This window comes from Salmo salar, chromosome ssa26 (genome assembly GCF_905237065.1).
Source record: "Salmo salar chromosome ssa26, Ssal_v3.1, whole genome shotgun sequence".
Lineage (NCBI taxonomy): Eukaryota > Metazoa > Chordata > Actinopteri > Salmoniformes > Salmonidae > Salmo > Salmo salar.
In genome coordinates this window covers 19,965,923-19,989,340 of record NC_059467.1, presented here as the reverse complement: position 1 = coordinate 19,989,340, position 23,418 = coordinate 19,965,923, and the positions used below count along the sequence as shown (strand labels likewise).

General features: G+C 46.8%; 1 protein-coding gene across 2 annotated transcripts in view; it reads left to right on the top strand.

Annotated features, from left to right (window-relative positions):
- The window catches only part of LOC106587324 (zinc finger homeobox protein 3), a 411,964-nt gene that overhangs the window by 156,904 nt on the left and 231,642 nt on the right, over positions 1–23,418 (top strand). For both annotated transcript variants that reach the window (XM_045709036.1, XM_045709037.1), the window contains one exon: positions 944–984. The gene's annotated coding sequence lies outside the window, so the exon portion shown is untranslated. The remainder of the gene's footprint in view (positions 1–943; positions 985–23,418) is intronic.

Below are 23,418 nucleotides of genomic sequence, written 5' to 3'. Positions count from 1 at the left end.
GGTCTCTCCATCCCTCCACTGGGCTTGTAAATCTGCCTGACCTGCAGCCTGCTACTCTGCTACCCCCTTATTAAAACGCATACGGAATCAGCAGCCCCCCAAAACCAGAATGTAATCCACTGACCTGGAGTCAGCCGTAACAGAGAGGCATGGCTCCCCTTGTCTTGTGGCAGGCCACGGGTCAGGGATTGACTGTCCGGAAGAGGCTAGGCCCCGCCTCTCACTAGGAATGAAAGGAATAGTGTTTAAACAAATGTGTGGTTAATTTCAATGTTTGCTGGTAAAATATTTAGATGCCACAGCAGTGGAGTCAGAATGGTTATGTACAGGTACAGGTACAGCTACAGTCTCTGTGGTCTGTATAGTTTATTTCCTGAAAGGCTGCTGATTAGATGTTCTTTCTTTTATTTCAACAAGGAAAATTCAAGTGTATGAGGTTAAATATATTGAATTGAACGTTCGGGCACTCTGTCATATGTGTGATATGAAAATGACGTGAAAATCAAAGGCAGGAGGAGGGATGGTATTAAACATTCACTGCTGAGGTTCTCCCCTCCTTTTGTAAAATGTTCTTTATGCATATAATGTCTACAAGTTTTCCTTTTCTAGCCTCTGGGTTGAAATGAAACCCACTAAAAAACAGCAGACAAGCTTAGCTAGCAGACATGTACGTATATGAAGAATGTGGTCATAATACCATTTGCAAGCTCATGTAGCACAGGCCCATTCATACACAAGGCCCTGTTCTGTGTTAAGTGTGGCCTTATTGGTCAGTAAGAAGAACGTTTACAAAAGTATGCGAATCGGAAAGCTGATGATTCAAAATGACAATTGTGGCTTGTTGTTTTCTACGAGGACAGTGATTGAAATGGATGAAATCAAATTGGATTTCATATTCGATTGAAGGTTGAGGATAATGATTATCTCGTCTTGTGCCTTTCAGGTCTGTGAAGAAGGTTCCTGGTAACACCACGGCAACAATCGGTAAGTGTGTCCTCACAAATTCATGTTTTTCTTTTCATCTTCAGTGTGAATTTCACTGTGAGCACTTCAAAAAAACTCAATTTTTGTCTGATGATTATTTATTTCATTTTTTAACCTTGCTCAATGCATTTAGTTAGAGAACTCCACTATGAGGCGGAGAGGACAGTTGGTTTGGTGGAGAGTGTTCTTTCATGACAGTGGATGTGCAGAAACCCATTACAGTATTGATCTGGATACTGTGTCCACCTGCCGTATGCCATTCCAGCACTCTGTCACTCACACAAGACTAGGGATAAAAAATGGAGAGCCACCTCTCTCAAAATGTGACTTTGGTGGGGACAACTTACAGGTAAAAATCACAGACGCTGACCATGAAGTCTTCTGTCACGCCAAAGCATCTGTGGCGTGGAATTATTACCGTGTGATCTGTACTTTTAAAGAATCGATTAAATTAGGTTTTGCCTTGCAATCATTGTAACATGTTCCTTCAGTTCAACTTTATAGTCACACACTGTATGAATTCATCATTTTTTAATTTCAAATGTTTCTTATGCATTGAATAACTTAGAGTATTTAATCAGCCCCTAGAAAATTACATTCTACTACGAAAGTAGTAATTAGCATGTGACTCAAATTGCTTAAAGATATAATGGTAATTATTATTTAACAAATGAATAGTATTGATGAAATATTCACTTCATAATATATTATCAATTAAGTGAATATTTCATTGATGAGGGTCTGTTGAAATATTGTTAGTTGGATGTTACAATGAAATGTAATGTCTCAATTGAAAAGAAAATGCAAAAAGGTGAGTTGACTTTGCCAAAGCAGTGTCACCATGATAATGATGGTGGATGAAATGGCAGTGCATCCAGCTATGTCCTGTTTTCACTAAGGGCTCTTCTGGTGCCCTCTGAGGCACAGATTCATTATAATCAACAACAACTTTTTTAATAGTTAATGTCGAAGCCCCACTGTGTTTAATGCTAGAAGTAATTATCATATAAATACAAGGCTCCCTTTTATGCGAAATTTCAAGATGCTTTAATGTAACAAACAGATGTTTATGCAATCTCTCCTAATTAGATGTCTGCATTATGTGGTTTTACTAATCAACACCAATGAAGTGCTGTTTTATGTATTTGTATTCATTAATCCACTCAAGTGTAGTTTTATGGCTGTGAAGTGGAAGACTTGTAAATGAACGGGCCTGCATGCTCTCTCAAAGAGGAGCCAGATGGAGACGAGAATCATTCTGTCAAAGAGTAATAGTAGGAGCAGACACACACACACACACACACACACACACACACACACGCACACACGCACACACACACACACACACGCATACACACGCACACACGCACACATGCATACACACATACACACGCACACACGCACACACGCGCACACACGCACACACGCACACACGCACACACGCACACACATACACACGCATACACACACACACACGCATACACACACACACACACACACACACACACGCATACACACACACACACACACACACACACACACACACACACACACACACACACACACACACACACACACACACACACACACACATATGGTATTTTCTTTGTGGGATCTGTGGAGGGATAGAGACATCCTTTCCAGAGCCCTTTCATTTCCAGCCTGTTCATGTTTGTTTTCTGTTCTTTGAGATTCAGACCATGCAGATCCCTGTATGTCCATGGTGCTCAGCCCCAGCATATGGCCCTCTAGTGTTGTCTTCTCCCAGACAGTCACAGAGTGGGGCACCTCTCTTCTCCTTATCACTCCCTGGCCTCAGTGACCTAGCCTTGAACTTGGAAAGGTTAGCAGGGTCATAGCTCAAGGGTCAGACTGGGGGGGGGTTAAGGCCAGTCTGACTGTGCAGATTGGGGAGGGAGAGGTCAATAACACTTGGGAAGTAAGCGGTGTTGCCAGACTGCAGTGTTTGCCTCATCTGACACGATTAACTAAGCAGAGCGTGTGCATGTAAGTCACATGTAAACCGTCCAGTCAAAATGACCTCTGACCTCTGTGTATGGCGTTGTGTGACCAGTGGCCAGCCCCTAATCCCCTCCTCAATGAGTTGACAATAGAGAGTATTGATCAGGTCAGCTGTCTGAGGCTGGGGGTCAATAGCTGGTCTACAGTAGTCTGGTCAGGCTAGGTCTGTCTGTCTCTGTCTACAGGTAGAGTCACGATACAGAGTAGTTTCTGTCCTCCCCCCAGACCACCTGTGTCCATGTCCAGGGTGACTTGTCCATCTAACTCCATGCTTATGCTTCTGCCCCTGTGTGAAAGATCTCATATGTCTGCATGAGCGTCACTTTCTCGTGCTTAAATTAGAATTACAATAACGCTATGTGTAAGACACAGCAAAAATAACACATTAGAGCTTGTATTACTGGCTCAGGAAATAGCTGCGTTTTCCCCATAAGACAGCACAAATTGTTAAAAGCAAAGCTTACGCTGGAGAGCGGGGGTAACCTACACCCTCTCCCAAAAATCACATGCCTGTGGCTCTCCAGAGCGGCAGGCCCCTCAGAACTCCGGCCCCCCTCCAGAGCCCCCTTCTCCCCCGCTGCTCTCCTCTAGGCTCACCCTGAGACGGCCAGCCAGCTCCCACATCTGGACATGGTGAAGAAAGAAGAAAACACGTGGAAATATATAAATAAAGGGGTTCCTCTCCCCCTCCAAACAGTCTCTCTCTCTCTCTCTGTCTGTCTCTTGCTCTCACTCTCGCTCTCTCTCTCTCTAACTCTGTTTTACTCATCATCTCTCTCTTTCGTGCTCTCTCTCTTTCTCTCTCTCTCTCTCTCTCTCTCTGTCTGTCTGTCTCCCGCTCTCACTCTCACTCTCACTCACTCTCGCTCTCTCTCTCTCTCTAACTCTGTTTTACTCATCATCTCTCTCTCTCTCTCTCGCTCTCTCTCTCTCTCTCTCTCTCTCTCTCTCTCTCTCTCTCTCTCTCTCTCTCTCTCTCTCTCTGTTGAAGTGGCCAAAGGTAGAACAACATCTGGAGCAGCAGTTTTCTTTTTCTCTTTTTTTTCGGGGAGATCCAGGCCCCTGATAATCCCTCTCCCTCCTCATTAAAGGGAGCTGAATAAACACAGGCCTCTTCCAGTTGTTCCTGCGAATTTCCTCACCGGGCGTCAGGAGACCCGAGCGGGGGCCCCTGGATCAAAGCTGCCGCCGGCCCCGGGAGTGCCAAGGGTGCTGCACATTGGTGGGGTCGGGCCCATTACCCCTCTCTCTGGGAGCCCCCGAGGCCCCTGGGTCACAGCCTGTCAGCTCTGTGTCCCTCGTTCAGGAGGAGGGAGAGGAGGAGAGAGGGAGAGCAGGCCCAGACACACGGCCACTGTATTAGAGCTAAGACAGGGAGCAGGGGATCTGTCCAGGCCTCAGAGAAAGAGAGAGGGATCGAGAGAGATGAGGTGAGTGGAGTGGAGTTAGGAGAGGCAGGCTGGAAAGGGATTGTTGTGAGAACCTCTGGCTTTAGGTGCTTGGGTCTGGTATTTAGTAATCTCAAGGAGTTAACTTTTTGCTCCTGGAGTGTGTGTTGTAGGCTGTGCTCCTTCGTTCCTAATATACACTGTGAAGTCATCCACAGGTTTAGAGTAATGCAGTAAAATAACGTGCTGTAGGGTCTAGTGGTGGAAAACGTTGGGCTATAAGTGGCTCTAAAAGAAATATAAATAAACTCAAAATTGCATTTTCATTTTCTTCAATAGAGTCAAAGGTGGGGACACCGTTTCTGTGATATTGTAGAAAGAAAACAAGGTTTCTGATAGTTTATGTGAGCAGAGCCATGCTCTAATGCACTGACCCTGGTGTGACATACATTTTCTAATTCCCTGCACTTCCTGGCAATCAACTTAGAGGGGCAGTGGTTCGCTGGGAAAGTTTGTTGTTGAGGCAATTAAAGGCAAAAGGTAAAGCAACAATAACAGCAGCAGCAGCAGAATCAACACAACAGGAGAGAACCATACCCTGCGGTATAATTGCTTACTCAATAACTCTGAGAGGTGACAAAATTGATCAAATTGCATCCCTGGCGTATTGAAGAAAAGAAAAACAACCTATGTTAAATGGCCAATGTAATCAATTTACCCTGATACTAGGGCAGCAATGTGTCCAGAGCACATAGTATGTACTTAAAGGGGACTCTAGAGTGTGTTTATGTGAGTGTATTTGTGTGTACTCCTATCTATGTCGCTTGCTTATGTGGTAATGTGTGTGTGTGTGTGTGTGTGTGTGTGTGTGTGTGTGTGTGTGTGTGTGTGTGTGTGTGTGTGTGTGTGTGTGTGTGTGTGTGTGTGTGTGTGTGTGTGTGTGTGTGTGTGTGTGTGTGTGTGTGTGTGTGTGTGTGTGTGCGCGCGTGCGTGTGTGTCGGGACCTTGTGGCCGTCGTCAGGCTCCCATCAGCCCCTCCATTAGGTACTGAGCTGTGGGTCAGAGCGGGAGTCCACCTGCCTTGAATACTGATGAGGAGGAGAGCAGAGCAGGGCTGTGGACTACACACACACACAGACCCACACACACATACACACACAGGACATGTTTCCACGTCACGGAAGATGCGCACATAGACACAAATCATATATACACACGCATACATTTCACGCTCACATTTGACTCTCACATCAGGCATAAATGACAGTAGAAATATACCAGTCCACACATAAACATATTACCACTAAACATGTGCAGAAAATAATGGCTGAACACATGCAGACAAACACACTCTGCGTTATGAAGTGTATCTGGTTAGCAAATAAAAGCATGCGTCTCTGATTACTGCCTTTCACAGCCTATCACTGGACTTTAAAGAGCACTTCATCAGGAGCAGGCAGATCATAGCTTACACATGCTGAACAAACGTCACACACAGCAGAGTACACACACCGGCGGCACAGCACAAAGGCAAATATGGCCGCATACTTCTCCCTCCTCTCTCCTCCTCTCTTCTCGTCTCCTCCCTGGATCTGCAGAGCAGGCACATGCTCGTGACGGGAGATATGTGGACGGTCATTACACAGAGCAGAGGAAACACGCAGCCGCTGCACACACTGGAAATGTTTTCACATGTGCCGCTATTGACGGGCTGGAGAGCAGACACACACCAACACACACACGCAAGCACACACACACACAATTCCTGAGAATGATGAGATTTATGGGTCAGAATCCAAGCCTGGGCAGGACCAAGAGCAGGAACCATGGCCACAGACTGCTAGGCTCACTCTACTCTGTACTGTTTGGAGCTCCCACGTATATACTGAGGCTGGCTCAAAAATATCTACATGTTTCACTACATTTCTAGTGCGACACAATGATAAATATTACTTTTACATGTCTGTTTATATGGAAGATGTATATATGAAGAGTTTTATTACAAACTGCTTTATATTCATTTTTAGAAACATTGGTACATTTACTTTTATTATGAAAGAGATTGGTGTGTTTTTTTCACTATCTAATCATGTCATGGGGTTGTTCAATGACATACATGTATTTGTGTAAAATCTATCACTTGATGGTGATATATATATTTTTTTTTATAATTCAATACAGTAATATCTGTATGTAAAAAAAAAATACATTTCACGTTTTAGTCATTTAGCAGATGTGCAACTTATAGTAAGTGCCTTCATCTTAAGATTCATCTTATTGACCACATGACAGTCAAATATAGAGGACATGAATATTTGATTCCAGCTAAACAATGGATATATAGACATTGCAACAAAAAAAAAAACATTTTCATACACATCTAAAATATATACCGAACAAAAATCTAAACATAGTGTTGGTCCTACGTTTCATGAGCTGAAATAAAACATCCCAGAAATGTTCCATACCCACAAAAAGCTTATTTCTCAAAAATGTTGTGCACAAATTTGTTTACTGTCACAAGCATCAAAATGAGTAGACCAAGGTACAGCGTGGAATATGTTCATCTTGTAGTTTAATGCAAAAATGAACACTTTACAAATTAAACAAAAAATGACAGCAGACAGTTCCGTCAGGTACCTAAAACTAAACGGAAAACAACTACCCACAAAACCCAAAGGAAAAACAGGCTGCCTAAGTATGGTTCCTAATCAGAGACAACGATAGACAGCTGCCTCTGGTTTGGAACCATACTCGGCCCAACACAAAGAAATACAAAACATAGAATGCCCACCCCACACCCTGACCTAACCACATAGAGAAACAAACCCTCTCTCTCAGGTCAGGGCGTGACATTTACGTTCCTGTTAGTGAGCATTTCTTCTTTGCTAAAATAATCTATCCACCTGACAGGTGTGGCATATCAAGAAGCTGATTAAACAGCATGATCATTACACAGGTGCACCTTGTTCTGGGGACAATAAAAGGCCACTCTAAAATGTGCAGTTTTGTCACACAACACAATGCTACAGATGTCTCAAGTTTGCCATGCTGACTGCAAGAATGTCCACCAGAGCTGTTGCCAGATCATTTAATGTTAATTTCTCTACCATAAGCCACCTAAAACTTTGTTTTAGAGAATTTGGCAGTACGTCCAACTGGCCTCACAACCGCAGACCACATGTACTACATCAGCCTAGGACCTCCACATTCTTCACCTGTGGGATCGTCTGAGACCAGCCACCCAGACAGCTGATGAAACTGAGGAGTTTTTCTGTCTGTCAAAAAGCCCTTTAGTGGGGAAAAACTATTCTGATTGGCTGGGCCTGGGCCATCTTCCTATGCCCTCCCAGGCTCACCCATGGCTGCGTCCCTGCCCAGTTATGTGAAATTCATAGATTAGGGCCTAATTTATTTATTTCAATTGATTTCCTTATATGAACTGTACTGTAACTCAGTAAAATCGTTGAAATTGTTGCATGTTGCATTTATATTTTTGTTCAGTACATGAATTAAACATCTGAGAACAGCAACATTTTACACCCACATGAAGGTACCCATGAGCAATCATTTGTGATGAAAAAACAGAAATGTGAAAAATTTGCAGATATAGGATTTTGGAAATAAAGTCTTAAATATATCCCATATGGCTGACTTGTGGCTTCACAAAGGAAGATAGTGAAGTGGTAGAAATATCAGAAGCTATGGTGCTGCAGCTTTTCTGTTTTGATGGAGGAATGGGTGTGGGTTTGGAGGGGAGAGTGCAGTGACGGGGGGAGGGGGAGCAGGCCAGGTTGAGTTCAAGGCCAGAGAGAGTTGCAGTGACCTGGGGGTCAAGCATGAGCAGTAGGAGACAGAGGCTGGGGGAGAGGGTACGTGATGGCCTCGACGCGTCCGACCCACAGGCTTCGCAATGGGCCCCTGGGGACAGCGAGGTCAGCAGGCCTCCCTTCAACACCCACGCGTTACTGTGCCATTTAAAGCCACCCAGCATCTATTTCCTCCAATAAAAACAAATAACCTTTTCTGTCGGAAATCACGGCAGCCCTCGAGTGCTGGCTAGAGCAGGGGCCTGACTGGATGGCCTGTAATTGTGGTGCAGGAGTCCCCCTTTAGTTTCTTTTTTGTGTTTTGGATTAGTATTGTTTTTCAGGCCCCTCTTGGTCCTCGGTGCTTTGCATGTGATTACCTGTGCCGCTCAGCCCACACTCAGCAATCAGACAGGAACTGGAGAGAGACTGGAGAGAGAATGGAGAGAGGGTGGAAACAGCAACTCAAGGACCTTTTATAATTGGGAGGGATTTGGGGGGGTAGTTGGACTTTACATTTGGTGTCAGAGTGTTGGTGGTGTGGTGGTATGGTGGTGGGCTGGGGCAGGGTTAAAGAGGCAGCGGTAGGCCCTGGCGTGCTGCAGTGAAGTAGCTCATTGTAGCGGCAGGAGTGGGGGCGTCTGCTGTCTATTTGTTGTTGGGAGTGATGTGACATATCTTTGGAAGCCAAGAGAAATGGTTCTTCCAGGCCAGGATTACAGGAGGATCCGAGAACTCTTTAGTCATCAGTGTTCAGTCATTTGAGAGATGTACAGCTTCCAGATCCAGCAGCATGGGTCTGAATGCTATCAGCGTATTCTTAGATTTACTCCTCACTAAATCACACTGAGGGCCTGCCTTACCAAAGCCAGAAACTGAAAGAATTGCTTGTTTTAATCTTTATCTGTTTTTGTTACCGCACGCTTATAAAATATTTAATTCATGGATGTTTAAGGATGTTGTTTACAGTGCAAATTGTGATAAACTAGGGTTTGCATCGTGTTAAGCAGCTCTTCTCTTTTTCTATAGTGTTAACATGGGGTTTCTAATAACTCACATTGACATTAAACAAGGGCTGTCTTTACTCAGATACTTTTGTGTTTTGCAGATGGTTTGATAAAGCTTTCATTTCTAGTAATTAATGCATAAAGGAACATTTCACCGGAGCGAGAATAGACGGAGGCAATTAGGTGTTTTTCCCAAAGCTCTTAAACTGACAAAATAGTAATTGTTACATTGTTACTGGCACCAATCATATTGGATCTTTACAAATGAAGTTTTTATTTCACTCCCTTTTCTGTGCAAAATCAGGATAATGATGAGTCTTACCTGCAATGCAATATGAGTAATACAAAAATAATCAAGACTAATTATAAAGTGTGTGTGTGTGTAGTCTAAGTTTGTGTGTGTAGTCTAAGTGTGTGTGTGTGTAGTCTAAGTGTGTGTGTATAGTCTAAGTGCGTGTGTGTGTGTAGTCTAAGTGCGTGTGTGTGTAGTCTAAGTGCGTGTGTGTGTAGTCTAAGTGTGTGTGTGTAGGGTGTAGTCTAAGTGTGTGTGTGTAGTCTAAGTGTGTGCGTGTAGTCTAAGTGCTTGTGTGTGTAGTCTAAGTGTGTGTGTGTGTGTGTGTGTAGTCTAAGTGTGTGTGTGTAGTCTAAGTGTGTGTGTAGTCTAAGTGTGTGTGTGTAGTGTGTAGTCTAAGTGTGTGTGTGTAGTCTAAGTGTGTGTGTGTGTAGTCTAAGTGTGTGTGTGTGTAGTCTAAGTGTGTGTGTATAGTCTAAGTGCGTGTGTGTGTGTAGTCTAAGTGCGTGTGTGTGTAGTCTAAGTGCGTGTGTGTGTAGTCTAAGTGTGTGTGTGTAGGGTGTAGTCTAAGTGTGTGTGTGTAGTCTAAGTGTGTGCGTGTAGTCTAAGTGCTTGTGTGTGTAGTCTAAGTGTGTGTGTGTGTGTGTGTGTAGTCTAAGTGTGTGTGTGTAGTCTAAGTGTGTGTGTAGTCTAAGTGTGTGTGTGTAGTGTGTAGTCTAAGTGTGTGTGTAGTCTAAGTGTGTGTAGTCTAAGTGCGTGTGTGTGTAGTCTAAGTGTGTGTGTAGTCTAAGTGTGTGTGTGTGTGTAGTCTAAGTGTGTGCGTGTAGTCTAAGTGCGTGTGTGTGTAGTCTAAGTGTGTGTGTGTAGTCTAAGTGTGTGTGTAGTCTAAGTCTGTTTGTGTGTATTGTGTAGTCTAAGTGTGTGTGTGTAGTCTAAGTGTGTGTGTGTGTGTGTGTGTGTGTGTGTGTGTGTGTGTGTGTGTGTGTGTGTGTGTGTGTGTGTGTGTGTCACCCCATTCCTCTAACACACCCTCACCCCTCATCGACTTCTCCTTTATTCTTCTCCAACATCTAACCCATGATCCCCTCTTTCTCACTATCTCTCCATCTCTCCCTCTCTTCCCTTCTTTTCTCATTTTTAATGGCAGATGAAGGAGACAAATGGCTCAGCTGCCAGCACTCCCCTCCAGATCAATCTGAAGCCCAGCAGTAATTAACTATTTGCTAAACTTACACGATTGATTTCCATTTAATGCTTCCAGAGATGGTTTAAATGAAGACTGATATCCTAGTCCAGGGATGGGGGTGTGGTAGGCTGTCTTTGGGATAGACAGGAGGATCAGGGGTTTGGGGTAGAAACTCTCCCAATTAAAAAGTGGTAGATAAATTGGCCACTCCCTGCTCGGGGAGGGAGGGCCAGCTGGGGACTAATTGAGGAGGGCTGTGAGCACCAGAGGGTACTGTTGTTGGCTTTAGTTCCCTACTCTCATCCTGTACAGATAACATGTTCCCCCCTGTAGCACATCACCCTAGGGGGGACGGAAGAAGGAGAGAGTTCTCATAACAAACCCACCTCCAGGCCTGCTCAGACACTGTGGGCATTGTCATGACAACATACACAGTCCACAGATACACACAGACACATTAGGATAACTATAATTCAGTGTACATGGCCTGACGTACCTTCTCTACTTCTGAGTACTTCCCAGTCTGTCTGTCTGTCTGTCTGTCTGTCTGTCTGTCTGTCTGTCTGTCTGTCTGTCTGTCTGTCTGTCTGTCTGTCTGTCTGTCTGTCTGTCTGTCTGTCTGTCTGTCTGTCTGTCTGTCTGTCTGTCTGTCTGTCTGTCTGTCTGTCTGTCTGTCTGTCTGTCTGTCTGTCTGTCTGTCTGTATCTGTAGCACTAATCTTAGGGTTCTGGGGATGGGGGTCTGATTAAATAGTTAAGAGCGTTAATGAATAGGTTGCTGTCACAGGGCCTTGCTGCGCTTTTGTATTACTCTGGTCCATCAAGGCCCCGCTTTGTTTGCAATTTCTAATTGAATCTGTACAAACATGATCTCCCTCCCTTCCTACTGGCCAGCGCCTGTCCATGCTACTGTATCCCTCCATGAGCCTCCTAAAAGACATACATAAGTTGTTTTGTCCTTTGAATGTTACTTAGTGCCGTTAGTGAGACTACTGTATGTCAGGGGTGAATACAAAAGTTTTATTCATTGTTAAATTGCACTGAGGAAGCTTGCCTAATTCTTGGTCTTGTACATTATTTAAGGTAAAGTGAGGCCCTCTGTTCCTGTCAGGAAGCCACATGCCTGCTCATTACTGATCTCCTCAGTTTGTTCTGAACACACTCATGATTTTCCTTTACTCAATTCAATGTTCAATTCCCTCTTTGTTATCTACTCCTGTAGTGATTCCATTGATTAGACACTTTTAGGAAAACCTATTTTAGTCTGTGTTGGTAGTAAAGTGCCCTGTTGTTCTTCATTGTGTGTGTGTGTGTGTGTGTGTGTGTGTGTGTGTGTGTGTGTGTGTGTGTGTGTGTGTGTGTGTGTGTGTGTGTGTGTGTGTGTGTGTGTGTGTGTGCGTGTGTGTGTGTGCATGCGTGTGTGTGTGTGTCAGACCAGTGGGTCAGCTACGTCATGCTGTACTCTGGCTAAGTGTGGAGCTTTATGTCCAGGCACTTACCAGCCAATGAACTTGACTTGAAACTTAGGGAAATCCAATTGGTGCATAATACACCATAATGGGTAGATCAATACTAATTATGTCCAACAAAAGATACCACTGTGTGCACACACGCACTGATGCCTCTGTCAAGGGGATATCTGTATGTGACGTGTGTGTGAGGAACGGCAGAAGCATACCTTCTGATACCTCTGATTCCCCTAGCCCATTCCGGTTGGGCCTATTCCCTGGCTGGGCCTGGCTTGGCTTGGCTGGCCTGGTGAATGTTAATGAAGCTGTGGAGGGGAGGAGGCAGTAGCAGGCCGTCTCCAGTAGCCAGATGAGATGCTAAAGTGAGGGAAATGAGTAGTGAGCTTTCTGAAGCTGTTTCCCAGCTGTCTGACGTGGTGGGGCTGTGGGACGCCCTCGCCGCAACACCCACATTAACTTTCCCCCCCATCACCAACACGGGAGGGTGGGCTGGATGGAGCCAGGGCTTTCTAGCCATAAATAATAAGGCATCCATCTGCAGAGGCAAAATGGCCCCTGAGCTAGCAGCCATTCACTTCTTAAATTGGTCTAAGTGAAGAGTGGACGGATGTTTTAATGAGGCCTGTGCTGATTTTAATTGATCGGACAGTGCTTGTAATTGTGAATGTCAGAGACTTGGGCTAATGTGTTGGACCACTTTGAGTCTCGCAGTGAAAGTAATCTGTGTCAGACCACAGCCCTGTCATTGGAACAGTGGTCAGCTGCTGCTGTGGAAGGCATCCACGCCAGGGAAGGTGTTTTTTTAGAGCGATAGTAAAGAGGCAGCGACTCTGATGATGATGCGTGTGTTTCTCTCTCTGATGAATCCCTCTCTTGTTTTGGAGTTGTGAAGGGTGAGGCCAGGCCAAGGGCTTGTGTTGCCTGACAAATTAACCTTTTCTGCTAGCCTTTCCTCAGTACGCTCTATGTGGGTGTGTGTGTGTGTTCTCCTGCGTCTGTGTGTGCACACTTCCTTAATTGCATTAAGAGGATGACGCACTTTCTTACTCTGTTTGAGCTCACTTTAATTGCTTGTGAATGGTGTGCTAGTGAAACCCGGGCTGATGGCGCAATATGGACATCAATGAGCTATCTTTCATAAGGCTCTCGGGCGGGGGAGGGCTCTGATTCATAAAGGAATTTCACGCACAAAAGGAAAAAAGCTAAATGCCATTGGGTTTGGCTAATGCAGCAGCATCCTCATGGAATGATATTTAATTCATTAGGGACTCAGACATACAGGCAAAGAAAGACAGAGAGATTTAGTCAAAGAGAAAGAGAGGAGAGATTAATGGAAAGAGAGAGAGAGAGAGAAAGAGAGAGAATGAGAGGGAGAGAGGTAGTACGAGACCAAAAGATAGAGGCAAAATTTGAGGAGAGAAAGACTGATAGAGGTGAAGAAAGCGAAAAGAGACAGATGAAGAGAGGAGGAAAGGAGAGAGAGAGAGAGAGGAAGATGGAGAAAGAGATCTATACTGATAGCCGTATAGATGTGTGCCCTTGTGTATTTCCCCCAGTTCAGGCAAAGTGCACTATGGCTCAGTCAGTGACAGAGCTGGGCTGGGGATATGAACCAGGCTGCTGGGTGTATTCACTAGTAGTGTGAAATGACAGCAGCATTTTACACACCGCACCCCGGTCTGACAACTCAATGTATCTAATATGTTTGCATGCATATGGGTACAAAGAGAGTTAGTGTGTTAAAGACTAGCATGTAATTGTTGTTGGGCCAGAGCAGTGAGTGCTGAGACTGTGACTGCTCTTAGTCTTCGTTCCATAGGTTACTTAATCATAGGAGACTTAATCATAGGAGACTTAATCATAGGAGACTTAATCATAGGAGACTTAATCATAGGAGACTTAATCATAGGAGACTTAATCATAGGTTACTTAATCATAGGAGACTTAATCATAAGAGACTTAATCATAGGTTACTTAATCATAGGACACTTAATCATAGGTTACTTAATCATAGGAGACTTAATCATAGGAGACTTAATCATAGGTTACTTAATCATAGGAGACTTAATCATAGGTTACTTAATCATAGGAGACTTAATCATAGGTTACTTAATCATAGGAGACTTAATCATAGGAGACTTAATCATAGGTTACTTAATCATAGGAGACTTAATCATAGGTTACTTAATCATAGGAGACTTAATCATAGGTTACTTAATCATAGGAGACTTAATCATAGGAGACTTAATCATAGGAGACTTAATCATAGGTTACTTAATCATAGGTTACTTAATCATAGGAGACTTAATCACAGGTTACTTAATCATAGGAGACTTAATCATAGGTTACTTAATCATAGGAGACTTAATCATAGGAGACTTAATCATAGGTTACTTAATCATAGGAGACTTAATCATAGGTTACTTAATCATAGGAGACTTAATCATAGGAGACTTAATCATCGGAGACTGCAAACGACAACCCCTTTGTCCGTTTTACCACAAAGATTTCACGTGTCACTGTTGATCATCATAATGGCCCTGCAGTCCATAAAACTTTTTATACTTTGTAAATATGAATTTATTCATATCTTATTTCAGGTATGTCTAAAGTATATTGGCGATAATAATCTAAGTAGCTCTTAAAACGCAATATTAGTTTACGATCTTTTTTCTAGATTAGGAAGAGCTACACATTTTTCATGTGTATAAATGTATACTAAGCCATAAAGTAAATGACGTCATACATTAGGTTAATGGCATTGTTGCGACACATTATATCAGGAGCGCTGAATACAATGCCTTAGGTAGCTCACACAGCTCCAGAGATGCTCTCTCTCCTCCGTCTTCCCCGTCTCCCCCCTCCCTTTTCCCCCTCTCTCTCCTCCGTCTTCCCCGTCTCCCCCTCCCTTTTCCCCCTCTCTCTCCTCCGTCTTCCCCGTCTCCCCCTCCCTTTTCCCCCTCTCTCTCCTCCGTCTTCCCCGTCTCCCCCTCCCTTGTCCCCCTCTCTCTCCTCCGTCTTCCCCGTCTCCCCCCTCCCTTTTCCCCCTCTCTCTCCTCCGTCTTCCCCGTCTCCCCCCTCCCTTTTCCCCCTCTCTCTCCTCCGTCTTCCCCGTCTCCCCCCTCCCTTTTCCCCCTCTCTCTCCTCTGTCTTCCCCGTCTCCCCCTCCCTTTTCCCCCTCTCTCTCCTCCGTCTTCCCCGTCTCCCCCCTCCCTTTTCCCCCTCTCTCTCCTCTGTCTTCCCCGTCTCCCCCTCCCTTTTCCCCCTCTCTCTCCTCCGTCTTCCCCGTCTCCCCCCTCCCTTTTCCCCCTCTCTCTCCTCCGTCTTCCCCGTCTCCCCCCTCCCTTTTCCCCCTCTCTCTCCTCCGTCTTCCCCGTCTCCCCCTCCCTTTTCCCCCTCTCTCTCCTCCGTCTTCCCCGTCTCCCCCCTCCCTTTTCCCCCTCTCTCTCCTCCGTCTTCCCCGTCTCCCCCCTCCCTTTTCCCCCTCTCTCTCCTCCGTCTTCCCCGTCTCCCCCCTCCCTTTTCCCCCTCTCTCTCCTCCGTCTTCCCCGTCTCCCCCCTCCCTTTTCCCCCTCTCTCTCCTCCGTCTTCCCCGTCTCCCCCCTCCCTTTTCCCCCTCTCTCTCCTCCGTCTTCCCCGTCTCCCCCTCCCTTTTCCCCCTCTCTCTCCTCCGTCTTCCCCGTCTCCCCCCTCCCTTTTCCCCCTCTCTCTCCTCCGTCTTCCCCGTCTCCCCCTCCCTTTTCCCCCTCTCTCTCCTCTGTCTTCCCCGTCTCCCCCCTCCCTTTTCCCCTCTCTCTCTCCTCCGTCTTCCCCGTCTCCCCCTCCCTTTTCCCCTTCTCTCTCCTCCGTCTTCCCCGTCTCCCCCCTCCCTTTTCCCCTTCTCTCTCCTCCGTCTTCCCCGTCTCCCCCTCCCTTTTCCCCCTCTCTCTCCTCCGTCTTCCCCGTCTCCCCCCTCCCTTTTCCCCCTCTCTCTCCTCCGTCTTCCCCGTCTCCCCCCTCCCTTTTCCCCCTCTCTCTCCTCCGTCTTCCCCGTCTCCCCCCTCCCTTTTCCCCCTCTCTCTCCTCCGTCTTCCCCGTCTCCCCCCTCCCTTTTCCCCCTCTCTCTCCTCCGTCTTCCCCGTCTCCCCCCTCCCTTTTCCCCCTCTCTCTCCTCCGTCTTCCCCGTCTCCCCCTCCCTTTTCCCCCTCTCTCTCCTCCGTCTTCCCCGTCTCCCCCTCCCTTTTCCCCCTCTCTCTCCTCCGTCTTCCCCGTCTCCCCCCTCCCTTTTCCCCCTCTCTCTCCTCCGTCTTCCCCGTCTCCCCCTCCCTTTTCCCCCTCTCTCTCCTCCGTCTTCCCCGTCTCCCCCCTCCCTTTTCCCCCTCTCTCTCCTCTGTCTTCCCCGTCTCCCCCCTCCCTTTTCCCCCTCTCTCTCCTCCGTCTTCCCCGTCTCCCCCTCCCTTTTCCCCTTCTCTCTCCTCCGTCTTCCCCGTCTCCCCCCTCCCTTTTCCCCTTCTCTCTCCTCCGTCTTCCCCGTCTCCCCCCTCCCTTTTCCCCCTCTCTCTCCTCCGTCTTCCCCGTCTCCCCCCTCCCTTTTCCCCCTCTCTCTCCTCCGTCTTCCCCGTCTCCCCCCTCCCTTTTCCCCTTCTCTCTCCTCCGTCTTCCCCGTCTCCCCCTCCCTTTTCCCCCTCTCTCTCCTCCGTCTTCCCCGTCTCCCCCCTCCCTTTTCCCCCTCTCTCTCCTCTGTCTTCCCCGTCTCCCCCCTCCCTTTTCCCCCTCTCTCTCCTCCGTCTTCCCCGTCTCCCCCCTCCCTTTTCCCCTTCTCTCTCCTCCGTCTTCCCCGTCTCCCCCCTCCCTTTTCCCCTTCTCTCTCCTCCGTCTTCCCCGTCTCCCCCCTCCCTTTTCCCCCTCTCTCTCCTCCGTCTTCCCCGTCTCCCCCCTCCCTTTTCCCCCTCTCTCTCTCCTATTCATTTTTCTCTGCTGTTTCCCATTTCTTGCTCTGCCATATTTCTTTCCCCCACCCCCGCCATCTTGGACAGTCTGTCTGCCTCCCTCCCTCCCTCCCTTTCTCTCTCTCATCATTTTAATAGTGGACCTCAGAGTGGTTGCCATGTCGACCAGCCAGCATATTGCTATGGCAACCAGTCTGTGCGCGGTGAGGCTGCTGATTAGGGAGAGATGTCTAGTGTAGCCTGGCCAGCGGAGAGAGGGAACGAGGAAGAGGGGGGAGAGGGATTGGAGTGCTGGAGGAGGGGTTGTGTATGTCTGGACATTATATGTGTCTATTTAAATAGAATGTGTAAAACCTGCTCTGCTGACTATAATTAGAACATGAATTACATTTTTACCATCTCAGATCACTCTGACACACACATAACAGTCATACTCTGTACCGGATAGATCTCTCCAGCTGGATTTGAGATTATACTGCTAACCGTTACCTCAGAGTAACAACAATATGCTGTCAGACTACTTATATGTCACTGTATCTTCATATCTGCCTGTCCTGCTGTCTCGTTTGGCTCTATCCTTCATGCCTTTGTTTAGCTTGGTGCCTGTTCTAAAACCAAATCATTTAGTAACTGACACACATATGCTCATTTGAAAAAAAGCTATAATAGCAGGAAGTTGAAACATTATAGGCAGAAAGGGACAATCTCCTCTCCTCTCCTCTCCTCTCCTCTCCTCTCCTCTCCTCTCCTCTCCTCTCCTCTCCTCTCCTCTCCTCTCCTCTCCTCTCCTCTCCTCTCCTCTCCTCTCCTCTCCTCTCCTCTCCTCTCCTCTCCTCTCCTCTCCTCTCCTCTCCTCTTCTCTCCTCTCCTCTACAGTATGTTAAGCTCATAGTGTGATGGTCTGTGTCTGTCAGGGCTGGACTGGACTGAGCAGGGACAGAAACAGGGAGAGCTTTTAAAGAGCTGCCCTCTCCACCATGGACGCTAATGTACGCTGCAGAGGACGCCTCAGACCTCCCAGATCCATCAGAGAAACTAATTACAAGATCCAATTAAAGAGAGAGAGTGACAAAGAGAAAGGAGAGAGAGAGAAAGGTGGTATAAAGAAAGAAACAGTCTCCCTCCTCCACCATTAAAACATCCAGCCTGTTAGCTCATTGAGGACAGTAATTACAGCATATTTATTATTCATCCCAAAGCTAAATAAGAGCCTGATATTTCAGTAACAATAATAAGGACAGAAAAAACCTCCACAAACTACATTCTAACTAATTGCCCTGCTCAGAGATTAAATGACTGGAAAAATGTTATTTGCTTATTCATATCATCCAGAGGAACGATCGTCAGCACAGCTATGCACTAGAGATGTAATGTCACTCAGGGAATCTGACTAACGGAGGTGGTCCTCGTCAGGACCATAATGTTGTAGTGGTCACTGATCATGCGTGTATTAAGGAGTGGTCGGCTATATCCCTAAGCATGGCTTTAATGGCTGGTCTCTCTGTTATGTGGGCTTGGCTCTGTGGTTGGAATGGCTTGTTCTGTCTGGCCTGTGGTCTCTTCCTCACCCACTGCTATTGAGGTACATTATGTTTACACATTTTGCAGCCACATTATCACAGGGAGCTCAGACAATAATGTCTTACAATGCAGCAAATGATAAATTATTCTCCTGATGTGGTGTTTTGCAATTTGGCTCGCTTGGTTTTCGCCTGTGCATACGGGCTCCCCTACCTCTCCATCCCGCCCTCCTCCTTCTCCTCATCTCTCCATCCCCCGTCCTGAACTCTGAGGCACCTCATTAAGACAGCGGCCCCCTGGCCTCATCGGCTGTGGCTGAGGTGAGGAATATCATATAATCATGAAGTGGAGATGGCATTACACTCATCAGAAATTATAGATGAGTTTTATGGCGCCTAGGCAGGCCCGGCGGGCACAGGCCCGGGGAGCTGGGTGACAGCAGCAGGGGTCGGGTTACTGGTGGAGGGGTCACAGCGAGGGCCTCCACCCCTTCATCACTCAGTCCCCTGCACCCTCCGAGAGGGACAGGAACTACGCACACCACCCCTCCACCTCCCAAAACCACAGGGAAAGGCTTTGGTCTGACGCAACAAGCATTCATCAAATGGCACTGTACAAACCAAACCAAATCTGAGAATCAGAGTGGCTATTTCCTTCTGAGGCACAAGCCGTTGCTTAGGCAACCGCCGCCATCTTACCTTGGCTGGCTCAGAGCGCTATCAGAAATGGAATCTAGTTCTACAGTACGACTCAGGTTATTGAGCCCCGGGATTTGAAGTTACCATTCAATTATAAGAAGCTGTTGTACCTGTCTCAAACACATACAGGATACTCAATCCAGGACAATAGGATGACAGTTAAGATGTTTATACTGTATTGAGGACCATAGACTTACTAACACTTTCAGGACTAATGGGTATTTCTCTGAAGCTACAGTGCTAATAGAGCTAACAATTTATAAATAGTATATATTTAAACACTACTGTATTTGTTGGTTTTATTTGTTTGTTTTTGTCTTTATTTTGTCAGAAGAACTGTTCTGATCACATGTCTGTTCCGCTAAGCCACGTTGAGCTGTGTGTTTGTCTGAGTTCCACCTGACCTCGTCACAAAGACAAAAGAAAAGGAGAAAAGGAGGAGAAATTGTAATCAGTGACCTGCATTTGACTCTGTCCATTTCCAACCCTGTGCTCCTCTTCCTTGAGATGCCCAAGGACTCTCACTCCACCCGTAACAGGTACAGTTAGAATGACGCTGTTAGGCCCTATGGTCCTCCCGTCCTCCCTCCGGCCTGCCTGACGCTCATTGTGGCGCTACACTGCGCTACCTCTCCTCCCTTCCTTCCCTCTCTTAATTCCCTCATCCTTGGATCTCGGAGGAGCTCTGCTAATGCTCCTTGATTAGATAAGTCAAGCAGCGACAGACCGCTAAAGCAGACAGCGCAAATGAATAGTCAATATTTGGGGTTTCGGCGAGCTGAGTTAGCTAGCCAAGAGGATGACTGTATCTATATGGGATTTCCACTCAGGATGTATAGCAGGAAATGTGGGACTGAATTGTGTGTGTGTGTATCTACTTATGTGTATTTGATATTTCCTCTATATATGAAATGTGCAGGATCATACAAACACACAAACACACACACACACGCCACTCATATCCACTCTCCTTCAATGACAGAGAGAGACATGGTTTTTAACCTTGCAGATCTGTAAGGAGGCTTAGCAGCCCAGTGACCCGTGCAGGCTGGGGATTTGAAGTCAGGGGCTGGAAAGACCCCTCTCTCACCCCCACCCCCTCCATCATCAGCCCTGCAGCCCCCTCACAGCCCTCCCCCACCCTTCTCCATCCAGCCCATAGCCAGCAGGCCAGCACACAGGGGGGTTTCCACACTACATATCAGCAGATATGACCCGCGTCCTCAGACGCCATGATTGATAGTTGTCATCTGTAGCACAGCCAGCCAACCTTCTGCTGCACTGTAGAGGCCAGGAGACAAGCATAGTGTTTCAGCCAGGATGTCCAGCATCCATCCACTGAGGTCCAGAGCAGAGCAGGGCTAGTAGCAGGACTGTCTGGCTGGCTGGCTGAGCCTGGATCCTGAAGGAGAGTGGGACCAGTCTCCTCTTATTTCTTCTAATCTCTCTCTAAAGGGGGCTGTAAAACATGAGCCTTAAAACCAGGATGAGCATTATCCTCTGACGTGACAAACTGATATTTTTATAGCTTGATATACACCCCCAGCCATTCCTCTCCCCTATTCACACTATTGTACACAGGACTGCACACACAAAACCATACTTACATGGTCAAAACACACATACACACAAACTCTCTGACACACACACACGCACAAACCCAGAGTAGCACTCCAGCTCGGGGCTGTGGGGCAGTGGTTGAGCAATGCCTCCCCGGGGGGGGATATTTTATAGTTTGTGTCCATCAGTGGCGTGGCCTGGGGCGTTGGGGTTGACAGTAAGTGCTCTCAACACCGGTGACACTGATTCATCTGAGCCATGACACAGATGAGAGAGGAGGGGGCAGAGGGGACAGAGGGGGGACAGACACAGGGAACCAGAGAGGGAATAAAAAATAACTTCGAGACCAGGTCGTGTCATGTCTTGTGACGATACACAGGCCCTCACTAGAGAGTCTTATGTATCTGTGTTGGAACCTAGTGTACGTGTGTGAGAGCTCATTCGGGTAGCTGGTGATGCTATAAAGCGCCTTTTGTCTTTTCCATTGTGATCCTGTAAAGTTCTGTATGTGTGGTAATGGTAGTGGGGTAGTATGAGTGTAGCTGTTCTCCAGAACACCTCCTCTGGACCAGACTGAGGCTGTTCTGAGCTGTGCTGGGGAGCTTGGCTTGAGAGGGGGCCCCCCAATGTAACATGGCATTTAAATTTCTCATCCTCCCTCACTGCTGCGCCTCTTCTACATATAAATAGGGAGGAGGGCCTGAACCCCAGCCTCCAGGATGCGCATACTAAGCAATCAATGTGTCACCTCTCCCTGACAATCCTATTTTTTTTCATACGGGCGCCGCGTTCATTTTTTCTTGTCAGCAGAAGGTAATTTGCTGTATTGTGATTCAGTCCGAAAGCTTGGTGACGAGGTGTCTGATAGATCGCCCCCCTCCTCCTTTTTCTCCCCCTTTTCTCCTCCACCCCCCAAGACCCCCCTCTGTCTCCACTGCAGCACAGAGGGGCTGAAAGAGGCACCCCGCTCCCCAGTCCCCTCTCCCCACACCCAGGCCAGCCCTTCTCCATCTGAGGCAGTAGGGCTGCTAAATTAGATAAGCAGGGCTGTGGCTGTGGCGGGGCTGTGGCGCAGTGGCCTTGATTAATAAAAGATGCACAGCTCCCAGGGGACAGCCTTTCTGAGGACCGAACAGAGCCCTGAACAGAGCCAAAGCACAGACAATGGCGTTTGCACTGGCACAATGGACAGGAAGTGGAAAGAATTAACCAATCATGTAAATATAACATTTAAGGCCCATGCACCTCACCTCTCTGTCTCTCTCTGTACCCTTATGCATCATAATGGATCATTTTGGCCTCATATTTTGGGTGGGAAAAAAATGGAAATATTCATGTATTAATATATTTAGGAACTACATCCTGCTGTTGACATATGTTGGATGGAAGCTGCCGATATCCTGCTGTTTTATGGCGTTTCAGAAAAAGCTAAATATTTCCAAGGCCATTAGAGCCACTGCATTACCATGAGCAGTAACACCTCCGACTTGCATGGATGCACTGAGAGCAGGACATAGTGTTTGAAAGAAGCTATATACGTATGTGAAGTACCCCCCATATTACTGAGGTTCCATTTTCACTGGAGATGGACTTTTGTCACAATAAATAGGGGAGGGGAATATGAAATGATTGGTTATCAGCTCATATTCTTTTGAATAATGTAAATGAGTACTGATAGTGATATTTCTGCTGGGCATTAAGTGTTTCATTTTTAGGTTAATGCTTGTGTGTGTCTGTGTGTCTGTGTGTGTGTGTGTGTGTGTGTGTGTGTGTGTGTGTGTGTGTGTGTGTGTGTGTGTGTGTGTGTGTGTGTGTGTGTGTGTGTGTGTGTGTGCGCTGAGGGGTGTGGAATGTTCTGGATGCTCTCATGCAGAGCGCTATCACACAGAGCGGCATGGCATCATGTCAGCCCAGTCCTCATCAGCCTCATTCACATATAATGGCTTTGTTACCAGGAGGATTTTCTCCTTCTCTCCTTCTCCCTCTCTTCTTCTCCCTCTCTCCTTCACCCTCTCTCCTTCTCAGTCTCCCTCTCTCCTTCTCTCCTTCTCCCTCTCTTCTTCTCCCTCTCTCCTTCACCCTCTCTCCTTCTCAGTCTCCCTCTCTCCTTCTCTCCTTCTCCCTCTCTTCTTCTCCCTCTCTCCTTCACCCTCTCTCCTTCTCAGTCTCCCTCTCTCCTTCTCTCCTTCTCCCTCTCTTCTTCTCCCTCTCTCCTTCACCCTCTCTCCTTCTCAGTCTCCCTCTCTCCTTCTTCCTCTCTTCTTCTTCATCTCTTCTTCTCCTCCTTATCCCTCCCCATATTTACAGGAAAGACAGCATAGCCTATGTTGCCTGTGGAGACCACTGAAAGCAAGGAATTATAATGACTATTTTTGTCTTCTTTCAAGATATGTGCTTAACATTGGGAACATTCAAGCTGCTCATTTCTGGTGGTCACATCATTTAATGAAAATAAGGAAAACATTTTTTTCACTGAGGAACATGCACTATACTGGCAGACATATGCACTTGACTGTTCCAGGCATATACAGATACAGTGATACCCATTACCCAGC